Raw genomic sequence first — 14,890 nt, forward strand, 5'->3', positions numbered from 1 at the left:
GAAATTATGGTAGCATATCTTTCAGCATCACAGTAGCTTGCAAGCCACCGCAGTGTGACAAACTGACAGATGAGTGGTGAACATATAATATTATATATAAAATGTGTATATATACATATATATATATATACAGGTAGTTTATAACACCACATATTTGAGGTTCGACAAACTGCATTTATGACTGTCAGGTTTTTTTTTTTTTTGGTACATATTGTCATTAGTAATGTATACTATATAATATGTTGCAGCCCATAATTTGCTCATGTTATCATTCTCAGATGTTTACTCACAGATGTTCAATTTTATGATTTACTCTTCAAAACACTTCCATATAACTCTAGTTTTCTAAGCTAAATCGGGGCTTCAGTTGCTTGAAAACATGAACCCAAAGTTGATCACTTTGCTAAAGCTGATAAGCAGATTCAGGAAGCCGTGAGATATTACCGCAAAACATATGAAGAAAAAATGAAAAGGACCATAGAGACAGTTCTCATTAATTTTCTGAGGAGAAGCACAATCCTATTCCCAGGGATAATTCAAATGATTGATCTGGAAACTTCTAGAAGCGGGGTTGCAACTGGCAAAATGCCAACATTGCCCAACTCTTTTTCATCGTGGGAGTAAATTTTTATGATTTATTTTTTATGTACATATGTATTAAAATATATCTGTAAGTGTATGTGTAACTTTTCCAATCCCCAAAGACAAATAAAGATTGAATTTATAAGATACTGATAATAAAAGCAATAATAATAAAAACTAAAAAAAAAATGAGATATTCAACATAAGTTAGAACTGACTTACGACAGAGTTGCTGGAAAGGAACCCTGCAGTAAGTTGGGGATACCTGTATACATTTATTGACTTTAACATTCTCTTCAGTGATCCTGATTTAAATATGATATGAGTTTGCAACATTTGACAGTATTTTTCACTTATATGTATTTGTTTTGAAATTAAAGTTACATTCACAAGCTTAGCTGGGTTTTAAGATATATTTATAAACTTTAAAGAACTATTATAAATGACATTGCCATAAAAGGTTTTATTCCTTTGTATCCTGCCAGGAATTTATGTTTCCAGATCTTAAGAAGAACTATCTCTAATGAAAAGTAGTGGACAAGAGGGAAGTAAAGAACTTGCAAGATTAAGTAAATATTGCAGCCAAATCGACACTCCTAGCAGCATACTATTGCCTTTATTACTCACCGAACAATGGCAAGGTATTTTTCTTCTTTGAGTCTTGCATCTTGCTGCTTCACCACGTCACTACAGATCATTAAAACCAAAGCATCAAAAGAAATATATAGGGTGCTGTCTGATATCAACATGGAAAATATCCATTTTACACAAGTCTATGTTTTGGAAAAGAAAGAAAATCATTACTTGTTTCCAATAGACCATTAGAGATTTTGAGAGAGAATATTGATATCTCATTGTCAATTTCACATAGGTATTCAATTAGTTGCTGAAAAAAAGCAAATGAACAATGTTTGAATACGCTCAGATTATTTGGAGGTTATATTCTTAAAATCATTAAAATACTTATCTCCACTTTGACTGCAGTGGAGATTTTGGTAAACAAAAACACACTCACATACTGAGAATTTGTCAAAACCTTAAAAACTATAATATTTAGCCAAGAGTCATGTCAAAAAGAGAAAGAGCTGGTTTGAAAGGCTCCTGCTCATGGACATTTGGATAATATGAGCAACAAAATAATAATAACTTATTATATTTAATGATAATTTTCAATAAAAAATCTATGAATTGACAATGATACTCAAAAAAAAGTGAAGGAGAGGAGAAGGAAAGTTCTTTACAGAAGAGTGTCAACTAATAAATATACAAAGAATGATAGAATTAAAAAAAAATCTCCAACATATGTTAAAACTATTGAGTGAAAGCTTGCTGGGGGGTAGGGTATTGTTGTGGTCTGAAATATCACACCACAAATTACTTAGTAATTACAACGGGAGATAGAGATTTTCAATGAAAGTATCTGCAATTCACTATCTTAATCAGGAGACTAAGGTTGGCATTCCCAGTAGTGGAACAGCTTGACATCACATGCCTTACAACATGATGAGGTAGAAAGTACATAAACTCACTATATGGTGTTTTGTCAGAAATGCTGGACTTGAGTCAAACCTTGAAACACAGCAAGGTGAATCCATAATGTAAAATGCATTTCAGGACATCTGACCTCGACTGCTCAAAAGATGTAATGTCATCAAGAATAAAAGGGAACTGGATGGGGTAAGGATATATTTCAGATTTTTAGAGATTGAAGGTATATCACAGCCATATTCAATGTGTGAACACTCATTGACTTAAGATAGGGAACAAAGCAGAAAAAATTGTCAAAAAATTGAGGAACTCTTGTTAACTGTATGCAGTATGATGTTAAAAGGATTAACATCGATGTTGTTAGATGTGGCAATGATGATGTGTTTGTGTAGGAGAATGTCCTTCCTCTGTTGAAATCCTTGTTTAATTATCTAGGGGTGAAGTTTCATAGTATTTGCATCCTAATCTTGGATATTTTGGCAAAAGAGAAAGGTATATATATGTGCATGTGTGTTTGTGTGTGTGTGTATGTGAATTCGTATCTACACCTACAGTTGTGTCTACACCTGTATCAATCGGCTATATCTATGTAGTTTTTTTTCATTATGGAGAGAAGACATAATACATAATGCTGGAAGAATAAATTGGGCAAACAGTATACATCAGTGATCTTTTAAGGAAGTTTGTGGGAATCTGCTTCATGACACTTTGTTTATTCCATGGGCCAGGATTTTGCCATATGTTCATACGCCTAAAAAACACTGGAAACATAGGGCTTACTCTGGCCATAGACCTAGATAAATGTGAAGCTTCTATTACTGAGATAGATGAGAGAATAGATACGAGAAATTATTTAGTAATCTCTGCCTGTGGATATGGGAAATTATTTAGTAATCTCTGCCAGTGAGCTATCAAGAGAATTATAGAATGAAAGAGAGATGTGGAGACACGTGTAAAAGGTACTGAGCTTATTTGTGCCTGAGAGTTCATAATATCTTCTCCTACATTCCCCCACTTTTCAATGAGGAAAGATTCTCATTGGGCTATATTTTCTAACACAATTTAGACAATTGACTAGTCCTCCACAGTGTGTTTCCTTAGTTTTGAAAACTCTAAGGGGGTTAGGAATGGAATCGCTAGAAAGAGAAAGCCAGAAAAATAGGTCAAGAATGATACATTTTGAAGTAGTAGGTTGATCTTAAATTTTTCTCTCCCTCTCTAAGGATTGATGTGGGGTCATGCCTGTGGCATAAAATTCTTGGAGTGCTAGTATACTAAATTGTTGACCAGCTTAGTGGTGGTCAAAGATGGTAGCCTTTATAATGAGAAGTAGGTAGGATCAGTTAGTTCAGTCTAACAATTTTCAATTAGTAGGTTCACTTGTTATATTTACTCTTGAGTTAATTCAATATTTATTGAATGCCTGCTAACTTCCCAGGCACAGCATCTAGCTTGGGAATATACAGATTAATGATGTGCACCTTCAGCTTTTAAATTGCTCATGGTGTAGTGAAGGAAAATCCATTACCCACATAAAGTCAGCTAATGGTATCATGGAAGCACAGAGCTGGGTATCTTGTGTGAGCATAGAAAGAAACATAGAAGGCTTTTTTTTAAAAAATAGGTCCTAAACTGAATATGAAGGATGAATAAAATGAGCTAGATTAAGAGGGTGGGAAACACATGTATAGGAAAAATGACTCTAAGCTGCTGAAAAGTAAAAACAAAAGTAGCTTTGTTCTGGTAGAGCATGCAGTATTAGTTAGAGAATGGCAAACAGCCTGCATAGGAAAATCATGGCCATATAAAGAAAGACTTCAAAGTTATTCTAAATAACTTGGCTTTGTGTGTGTGTATGTTTATTATATCAGGTTTTAATTTACTGGTGTCAGAGGCATAGAATTGGGTTATTCGTCATCTAACTCATGATGGTATTTTATCGTTGGTCAATACATAGTTCACTTGCATGCATATGATTACATATACATTGTTTTTAAGAGTATAAATATTTCTGTATCTTCCACTCATCATGAAAAATGAAATATTGACAATAATTGATTTCTTCTTATGTTTTATTACTTCACTGTATCCCCCAACTTCCCCCATCTAAGATAACACTACCTTGAATCACGTCTTTATCATTTTTTGTTGAAAATATCATTTGGCCCAAAGAATCCACAAGAAAACTAATGGAACTAACAGAAGATTTCAGCAAATTATCAGGATACAAGATAAACATACAAAAATCAGTTGGATTATTTAACACCAAGAAAGAGAACTTTGAAAAGGAAATCACCAAATCAATACCATTTACAATTGCCCTTAAGAAGATAAAATACTTAGGAATAAATCTAACCAGAGACATAAAAGGCCTATAAATGAAAACTACAAGACACTACTGCAAGAAACCAAAAGAGACCTGCATAAGCAGAAAAACATACCTTGCTCATGGACAGGAAGACTCAACATTGTGAAAATGTCAATTCTACCCAAAGCAATCTACAGATACAATGCAATCCCAATCCAAATTCCAATGGTATTTTTTAATGAGATGGAGAAACAAATCACCAACTTCATACGGAAAGGTAAGAGGCCCCGGATAAGTAAAGCATTACTCAAGAAGAAGAACAAAGTAGGAGGCCTCACACTACCTGATTTTAGAACCTATTATACTGCCACGGTAGTCAAAAGAACCTGGTACTGGTACAACATGTAGATAGACCAGTAGAACAGAATTGAGAATCCAGACATAAATTCATCCCCCTATGAGCAGCTGATATTTGACAAAGGCCCAAAGTCCATTAATTGGGGAAAAGACAGTCTCTTTAACAAATGGTGCTAAAATAACTGGATATCCATCTGCAAAAAACTGAAACAGGACCCATACCTCACACCATGCACAAAAACTAACTCAACATGGATCAAAGACCTAAATATAAAATCTGAAATGATAAAGATCATGGAAGAACAAATAGGGACAATGCTAGGAACCCTAATACATGGCATAAACAGAATACGGACCATAAGTAACAATGCACAAACACCAGAAAAAAAACTAGATAACCAGGAGCTCCTAAAAATCAAACACTTATGCTCATCAAAAGACTTCACCAAAAGAGTAAAAAGACAACCTACCTACTGGGAAAAAATGTTTGGCTACCGCAAATCTGATCAGTATCTAATCTATGAAATCTATAAGATACTGCAAAACCTCAACAACAAAAAGACAAGTAACCCAATTAAAAAATGGGCAAAGAATATGAACAGGCACTTTGCCAAAGAAGACATTCAGGCAGCTAACAGACACATGAAGAAATGCTCATGATCATTAGCCATTAGAGAAATGCAAATCAAAACTACAATGAGATACCATCTCACCCCAACAAGGCTAGCATTAATCCAAAAAACATAAAATAATAAATGTTGGAGAGGTTGTGGAGAGACTGGAACACCTATACACTGTTGATGGGAATGTAAAATGGTACAACCACTTTGGAAATTGATTTGGTGCTTCCTTAAAAAGCTAGAAATAGAAGTACCACACGAGCCAGCAATCCTGCTCCTTGGTATATATCCTAGAGAAATAAGAGCCATCACACGAACAGATATATGCACACCCATGTTCATTGCAGCACTGTTCATGATAGCAAAATGATTGAGACAACCTAGGTGCCCATCAACGGATGAATGGATAAACAAATTATGATATATTCATACAGTGGAATACTAGGCAATGATAAAGAACAAGGATGAATCCCTGAAACATGTTGTAACATGGAGGAATCTGGAGGACATTATGCTGAGTGAATTTGGTCAGTCACGGAAGGACAAAAATTGTATAAGACCACTATTATAAGAACTCAAGAAAAGGTTTGAACACAGAAGAAAACATTCTTTGATGGTTACGAGGGTGGGGAGCGAGGGTGAGGGTTATTCACTAACTAGATAGTTGACAAGAATTTTCTTAGATGAAGGGAAGGACAGCACACACTACAGGGGAAGTCAGCACAACAGGACTAAACCAAAGCTAACAAGTTTCTTGAATACAATCAAACACTTCGAGGGACAGAGTAGCAAGGCTGGGGGTCTGGGAAACATGCTTTCAGGGAACATCTAGGTCAATTGGCATGACAAAATTTACTAAGAAAATGTTCTGCATCCTACTTTGGTGAGTGGAATCTGGGGTCTTAAAAGCTAGTGAGTGGCCTTCAAAGATGCACCAATTGGTCTCAGCCCACCTGGAGTAAAGGAGAATGAAGAACACCAAAGACACAAGGAAAGTATTAGCCCAAGAGACAGAAAGGGCCGCATAAACCAGAGACTGCATCATCCTGAGACCAGAAGAACTAGATGGTGCCCAGCTACTACCAATGACCGCCCTAACAGGGAACACAACAGAAAGTCCGTGATGGAACAGGAGAAAGGTGAGGTGCAGAACTCAAATTCTAGTAAAAAGACCAGACTTAATGGTCTGACTGAGACTAGAGGAACCCCAGAAAGCATGGCACCCCCAGACTCTTTGTCAACCCAGAACTAAAACCATTCCTGAGTCCAACTCGTCAGACAAAGATTAGAGTGGACTATGGGACATAAAATGATACTTGTGAAGAGTTTTCTTAGCTCAAGTGGATACATGAGACTAAATGGGCAGCTTCTGTCCGGAGGTGAGATGAGAAGGCAGAGAGGGTCAGAAGCTGGTTGAAAGGACACCGGAAACATACAGGCTAAACTATAGCCAGTTATTTGCTACACACATAACAATAAAAAATATATATAAAAATATAACCAATAAAAAATAAGTATGAAAATGACAAACTTGAGAAAGCACGTTACAGAAGAGGTAATTCATATGGTCAGTGAAGACATGAAGACGTATTCAATCATATTTATGATCAGATAAACGCAAATTGAAACCCTAATGAGATTCAACTATATACATTTTCAAACAGTGAAAATAAAAATGTATGACAATACCATGTGCTTGAAAGAACGTGACTCTCCGCAGTCTCTTATACATTATTGGTAAGACAGTACTGATGTTATGTATGGTCAGTTTGTACAGTCATTTAAAAATAATTTGATATTGTCTTTGAAATTTTTGCATTTGCAACCCTTACTGTCTGTGAATTTCACTTCTAAGGACATACAAAAGAAAAACTTAATACAAACGTATTGTAGGAGTAACATCCAAAGTTGTTAATAGCAGTACTATTCAGAATAGCAACAACTTGTCCATCAACAGGAGAATGGATAAATCAAGTGTGGGACATAGAAACATTGGAATGTTATACATGGCTCAGAGTAAAGAGCTGAAGCTATCAATTACAGTATAGATGAATCCTATCAATATAACAGTTGGTTAAAAAAATCTCAGAAGACTGCATAAAGTATGATACTCAAATGTCTGATACGAAACCATACACTTGATAGAAATGTTTGCAAATGTGACTGATATTGACTGAATTGTGTCCTCTCAAAATTTATATTGAAATCCTAACCGTGGTAATAATTGTAAATTTGTAAATCAAAATATACCTTATAGGAATTGAACATACAGGTTAAGCTAGAGCCAATTATTTGCTACACACATAACCAATAAAAAATATAAACAACTCCTACAAATAGGTATGAAAATGACGAACTTCAGGAAGCACGTTACAGAAGAGGTAATTCATATGGTCAGTGAAGACATGAAGAGGTATTCATTTTAACGTAATCAAATTTGTCAATCTTCTTTTATACTGTAAATGGAAATTTTGGTCTTACTTAACAAAAACTTCACTACCCTCAGTTCAAAAATAAAACCAACTGCATTTTATAGCAAACATTTTAAAATACTACTTTTGCTATTTAGTTTCTAACTTCAAATGAATTTGACATTTGTTAGCAGTGTCAAAAAGGAATACAATTTAATTTATTTCCTGTGAATAATCATTTTTTCTTCTCTACTGGATAGTTACTGTTTTCCCCAGTGATCTTTCCAGCTAACACTATCAGGTTTCAAAGTATCAGAAAAGACTATCTGTACACGGTTTTCTATTTCTATAATTAGAATTACTCATTCATGTTCCTTTAATACTTTATGTTATGACTAAATAATATATTAATTAATGTGGCTTTATAAATTTTCATATCCTGTAGTGCAAAACCTCTTCTTCTTACTATTCAAATAACTTTTTACTCTTCCATATGAATTTTTGAAATATCTTATCAAGTGTCATAAAAACCTAGCATTTTAATTTGAATTGCATTAAACATATAGAAAAAAATGTGAAAACTGAGATCTTCACAACATTATGTTTTCTATCCATAAATATAGAATTTCTTCACACAATTTAAGAATTTTTTAATATTTTCTCCCAAAGATTACATAATTCTTTACACAAAAGTATTAAAATTTTCTTGTTATATATATTTCAAAATACTTAATATTCCTTGGTATTATTGTAAATCATAGCAATTTTTCTACTAGTTTGTTGCAGAGGTAAAGAATTACAACAGACTTTTTAATATAAATCATACATTCACCCATATTGAAAATGTTCCTATTGTTTATAATAATTTTAGATTCCAAAAGAAAAAAAAAAAAACCCATGACCATCAAGTCGATTCCTACTTATAGCAACACTATAGGACAGAGTAGAACTGCCCCATAGGGTTTCAAAGGAGTGCCTGGTGGACTCAAACTGCCAATTGGGTTGGGTATTCAAAATATACTATCAAAAATATTTGTAAATAATGAATTTAATTACTCCCAACCAATATTTTTGCTTATATTTTCCCCCTTTTCTTATTTTCGTGAATAGATTTTTTAATAAAGTGAAAAAATAAATGATAATGAAGTCATCTATCACTCTATTGATTTTAGTGGGAATAAATAACAACTATGTCATATTTAGAATAATAACACACTAAGAAAGTCCCATTTTCTTCCAACTTTACTAAGAAGGTTGTTTTACAATCATAAATTTACATTATATGTTGTCAAATATATTATCTGTGTTTATTAAAATTATCTTTTTTCCTCCCTAATCCAATCATGAATTTCATTTTAAAAGCTTTTAATAACAAACCCTTCTTGCAATCCTGCGGTAAACCCAACATAGTCATTGTATGTTTCACTTTGTATACAGTGTTGGAAACAGTTTACTACAATTTTGTTTATAAAATATTGCACAAGTGACATGGCCTTGTATACTCTTTCTTCAAAATATCTTTTACTAGTTTTTTTGTTTGTTTTTTAAAATTTAATTTTAAAGATTTTTTTTTTCTTGTACAAAAATTTATACACATATTATTTTGTGACTTTAGTTGCAATCCCCACAATATGACAGCACACTCCCCTCTTCCACCCCGGGTTCCCTGTGTCCATTCGAGCAGTTTCCATTCCTTCCTGCCTTCTCATTCTGCCTCTGGGCAGGAGTCACCCATTTGGTCTCATATAACTGATTGAACTAAGAAGCACACTCCTTGTGCGTATTATTATTTTTTTGTTTTACAGTCCTGTCTAATCTTTGTCTAAAGAGTGGGCTTTGGGAATGCTTTCAGTTCTGGGTTAACAGCTTCTGGGGCCATAGTTTCAGCGGTTCCTCCAGTCTCTGTCAGACCAGTAAGTCTGGTCATTTTATGTGAAATTGAGTTCTGCACTGCACTTTTCTCCTGCTCCATCCAGGACTCTCTGTTGTGTTCCCTGTCAGGGCGGTCAGTGGTGGTAGCCGGGCACCATCTAGTTCTTCTGGTCTCAGGCTGGTGAAGTCTCTGGTTCATGTGGTCATTTAGTCTCTTGGGCTAATATTTTCCTTGTGTCTTCGTTGTTTTCGTTCTCCTTTGCTCCAGGTGGGATGGAACGAATTGATACATCTTAGATAGCTGCTCTCAAGCTTTTAAGACCCCAGATGTCACTCACCAAAATGGGATGCAGGACATTTTCTAATAAACTTTGTTATGCCAGTTGGTGTAGATGTCCCCCTAAACTATGGTCCCCAGGCCCCAGCCCCAGCTACTCTGTCCCTCAAAGTGCTTGGATGTGTCCAGGAAATTTCTTAGCTTTTGCTTTGGTCCAATTGTGCTGACTTCCCCTGAATTGGGTGTTGTCCTTCTCTTCACTGAAGTTGATCCTTGTCTACTAACTAGTTAGTGAATTTCCCTCCCCCTCCCTCTCTACCCTGGCAACCATCAAAGAATGTTTTTTTCTGTGTTTAAAACTTTTCTTGAATTCTTATAATAGTGGTCTCACACAATATTTGTCCTTTTGTGCCTGACTAGTTTCACTCAACATAATGCCTCCAGATTCATTCTTGTTGAGATATTATGCAGATTCATCATTGTTCTTTATCATTTCGTAGTATTACATTGTGTATGTACCATAATTTGTTTATCCATTTGTCTGTTGATAGGCACCTAGGTTGCTTCCATCTTTTTGCTATTGTGAATAGTGCTACAATGGTCATAGGTGTGCATCTGTCAATTTGTGTGACAGCTCTTATTTCTCTCGGGTAGATTCCTAGCAGTGGGATTGCTGGATCGTATGGTATTTCAATATCTAGCTTTTTAAGGAAGCCGCAAATCCTTTTCCAAAGTGGTTGTACGATTTTACATTCCAACCAGCAGTGCATAAGAGTTCCAATCTCTCCACAACCTCTCCAAAATTTGTTATTTTGTGTGTTTTGGATTAGTGACAGCCTTTCTGGGGTGAAATGGTATCTCATTGCAGTTTTGATTTGCATTTCTTTAATGGCTAATGATCGTGAGCATTTCCTCATGTGTCTGAATGTCTTCTTTGGTGCAGTGTCTGTTCATATCCTTTGCCCACTTTGTAGTTGGGTTGTCTTTTTGTTGTTGAGGTTTTGCAGTATCTTGTAGATTTCAGAGATTAGACCCTCATCAGATATGTCGTAGCCAAAAAGTTTTTCCCAGTCTGTAGGTTCTCTTTTTACTCTTTTGGTGAAGCCTTCCGATGAGCACTCAGGTATCTAATTTCTCTTCTGCTGCTTGTGCATAGAGTTATGGTTTGTATACTGTTTGTACCATGTATTAGGACTCCTAGCATTGTCCCTGTTTTTTCTTCCATGATCTTTATTGTTTTAGATTTTATATTTAGGTCTTTGATCCATTTTGAGTTAGTTTTTGTGTATGGTGTGAGGTATGGGTTCCGTTTCATTTTTTGCAGATGGATATCCAGTTATGCCAGCAGCATTTGTTAAAGAGACTGTTTTTTCCCCAGTAAACGGACTTTGGGCCTTTATCCAATATTAGCTTACTTATTACTTATCTGGGGCCTCTTTCCTTTCCATATGAAGTTGGTGATTTTTTCCTATATCTCATTAAAAAGTGCCATTGAAATTTGGATCGAGATTGCATTGCATCGATAGATCATTTTGAGTAGAAGTGACATTTTCACAAAGTTGAGTCTACCTATCCATGAGCAAGGTATGTTTTTCCAGTTATGCAGGTCTCTTTTGCTTTCTTGCAGTAGTGTCTTGCAGTTTTCATTGTATAGGTCTTCTATGCCTCTGGTTAGATTTATTCCTAAGTATTTTATCTTCTTGGGGTACTATTGTAAATGTTATTCATTTGGTGATTTCCTCTTCAAAACTTTCTTTGTTGGCGTAGAGGAACCCAACTGATTTTTGTGTGTTTATCTTGTATCCTGATACTTTGCTGAAATCTTCTGTTAGTTTCAGTAGTTTTTTTGTGGATTCTTTGGGGTTTTCTGTGTATAAGATCATATCATCTGCAAATAGAGATACTTTTACTCCTTCCGTAGCAATTTGGATGCCCTTTATTTCTTTTTCTTGCCTTCTTGCTCTGGCTAGGACCTCCAGCACAGTGTTGAACGAGACTGGTGATAAAGGGCATAGTTGTCTAGTTCTCGTCTAGTTGTCATCTTTTTATCTTGCTCAGACTAGCTGAAAGTCTATCTGTTTTAATGATTAAAAAAAAAAAAAACTTTTGGAATCATTGATTTTTTTTATCTTCTTTTATCTATTTCCTATAGCAATGATTTGTGTTCTTAATTGCTTATTTTTACAAAAATTTTTGGGGATAATTTGCTCTTTTTTTTTCTTCTTTCTTAAGGTGAGTGCTATGGGTCTTGGTGTAGAACTCTCTTACTTTCTAAGATAGGCATTTATAACTGTAAGTTTTTATCTAAGCAAATCTTTATCTATATCACACAAATTTTGATAAGTTGTGATTTTGTTTTCATTGAGTTCAAAATATTTTCTGATTTCCCTTAAAAATTCTCCTTTCATCTATGGGAGCTGTGTTATTTATTGCCTAAATACATGAACATTTTTCAGGTACCTTTGTGCTACAGATTTCTTATTGAATACCTTTAGCATCAGACAGCATATTACGTATGCTTTTAATTTTTTGACACTTATTTGTATTATGTCTGACATATGGTCTATGAGAGTGAATGCACCACATGCAGGATAAAAAAATATGCATTCTGTTGTTCGGGGGTGGACTCATTACTGAATGTCTATTTGTTCAAGTCGATTGACAATGTTGTTCAAAACTTCTAGATACTTACTAATTTGCTATCTATTTGTTCTATCAATTATTGAGAGAGGAATATTGATTCAACTATAACTGCAAATTTTTTCTATTTCTTTTTTTCTTATTTGTTGATTGATTTTGCTTAATGTGTATTGAACTCTGCCATTGAGTGTAATACACTTAGGATTTCTATTTCTTCTTGAAAAATAAACACCTTTATCAGCATAAAATACCTTATTTGTCTCTGGTAATATTTTTGTTGTGAAGTACACGTTACCTGAACTCAGTACACCCACTTCAGCTTCCTGTGTTTAGCTTTAACACGGTAAATATGCTTTTCATTTTATTTTTAACCTACTTTTGTTTTTGTAAAGTGGGTTTCTTACAGACAATATAAAGTGGGAAATTGCTTTTTTATCCAGTTTGATAGATTCTGTATTTTTCTTGGATTGTTTGAGCAATTTACTTTTAATGTAATTATCAATACAGCTTTGTTTAAATCTATCATTTTACCTTTGTTTTCTACATGTCCTATATATTTTCCTGTTCTTAATTTTTATTAAGTTAGTTTTTATGAATCCATTTAATTTCTACTACTAGCTTATTAATTATATCTCTTTTTTATATTTACCAATTGCACTATTCATCTTTAATTTATCACATTCTATTTTCAAGTAATATAACCACTTAACTGCTGATACAAGACTCTTTCAGCAATATGCTTCCTAATATCTTACCTTCCTTTGTGCTGTTGCTGTCACGCCATTTATACAATCCATTGTTCTTGTTTCTAAATTTTTCTTCAGTTTAAAGCAATTGTTTTTCTTTATTTTATTGTTGTACTTTAAGAGAAAGTTTACAATTCAAGTTAGTCTCTCATACAAAAATTTATGCATACATTGTTATGTGACCTTAATTGCTCTTCCTATACCGTGACAGCACACTCCTCCTTTCCACTCCTGATTTCCCATGTCCATTCAACCAGCTCCTGACCCTCTCTGCCTTCTCATCTCACCTCCAGACAGGAGCTGCCCATTTAGTCTCATGTATCTACGTGAGCTAAGAAGCACACTCTTCACAAGTATCATTTTATGTCCCACAGTCCAGTCCAATCTTTGTCTGAAGAGTTGGCTCGAGAATTGTTATAGTTCTCGGTTGACAGAGAGTCGGGGGCCATGCCTTCTGGGGTTCCTCCAGTCTCAGTCAGACCATTAAGTCTGGTCTTTTTACTAGAATTTGAGTTTTGCACCCCACTGTTCTCCTGCTCCATCAGGGACTCTCTGTTGTGTTCTCTGTTAGGGTGGTCTTTGGTGATAGCCAGGCACCATCTAGTTCCTCTAGTCAGTACAGCAATTATTATTATTATTATTTTTGGTCTGAAATCAGCTCTTTTAATTGCACATTTGTGTCTCAGGTCTTCTGTGAGGGTAGAACCCCTTCCTCACTCCAAGTCCCAGCTACATGGATACAATCCGGCATCGTGGTCAGTCGTCGGCGAGGGATGGGTGGGTGCAGGGCTTCCGTAGGGCTGTGAGTCCGCAGTGGCGTCTTCAGGGCAGGGAGCTCAGGCCGTGGTTGTCCTTGCACTGCCTCATGGCCTCGCTGAAGCCCTCACACAGAGACAGGTCGCTGAGTGGTCCAGCAGTCCAGGAACTGCCTGATCTCATAGGCCCAGGGCCCCAGCTGCAGAGGCCGTGGGGCGGCGCCGGCAGGGGCCTGCTAGGCGGCCGGCTAGGCGGGCTCCGTGCTTCCCCTGCTGAAGGCTCGGGTCAGGGCGCCCCCCACGTCGTGCCCCACAGCCGAGCCCGCAGCAACCCCCGCAGCCGCGGCCGTGGACGCCGTCTGTGCCATGAGGCCCCGCTGGCCCGAAGCGGCGGGGGCGCCGGCGGGTGGGCGGAGGGCGCGGCGGCGGCGCTTCTGTCTTGGGGACAAACGCGGCAGCACCTGTCCTAAAGCAATTATTTTTTATGTTGCTTTCTGATGCTTTTTTTTTCCTGCTTAATTCACCTCTTTCCTGAACTGTGATTCAAATCTTTGAGCTGTTCAGCCTTTCTGAACTCTAATTTCCACATCCCGAACTCGATGAGGCCCCTGTGCACTGTGTGGGGTCCCTGCCCTGCGTCTTTGGTCTAGAAATTGCCTCGGTCAGAGAGTGAGAGTGAGTATAGGAATCTCCTAATTGTTTTTCCCTTCAGAGAAACACAACCCTGCACGGCCTATTTTGCTTTGTATACTTAGTTCTATTTTATACTTGTTTATGATCAGAGGTTAATTACATTCCTTTATAGCATTATGACTAGAAGTGAATTTCATGTTA

At 36.1% G+C, this 14,890-nt stretch overlaps 1 pseudogene; it reads right to left on the reverse strand.

The window, feature by feature from the left end:
* Positions 1–14,123: 14,123 nt before the first annotated feature.
* Positions 14,124–14,467, reverse strand: LOC101345646 (coiled-coil-helix-coiled-coil-helix domain-containing protein 10, mitochondrial-like; annotated as a pseudogene).
* Between the last annotated feature and the right edge of the window lie 423 nt (positions 14,468–14,890).

The sequence above is a fragment of the Trichechus manatus genome, unplaced genomic scaffold (genome assembly GCF_000243295.1).
Source record: "Trichechus manatus latirostris isolate Lorelei unplaced genomic scaffold, TriManLat1.0 scaffold00089, whole genome shotgun sequence".
NCBI lineage: Eukaryota > Metazoa > Chordata > Mammalia > Sirenia > Trichechidae > Trichechus > Trichechus manatus.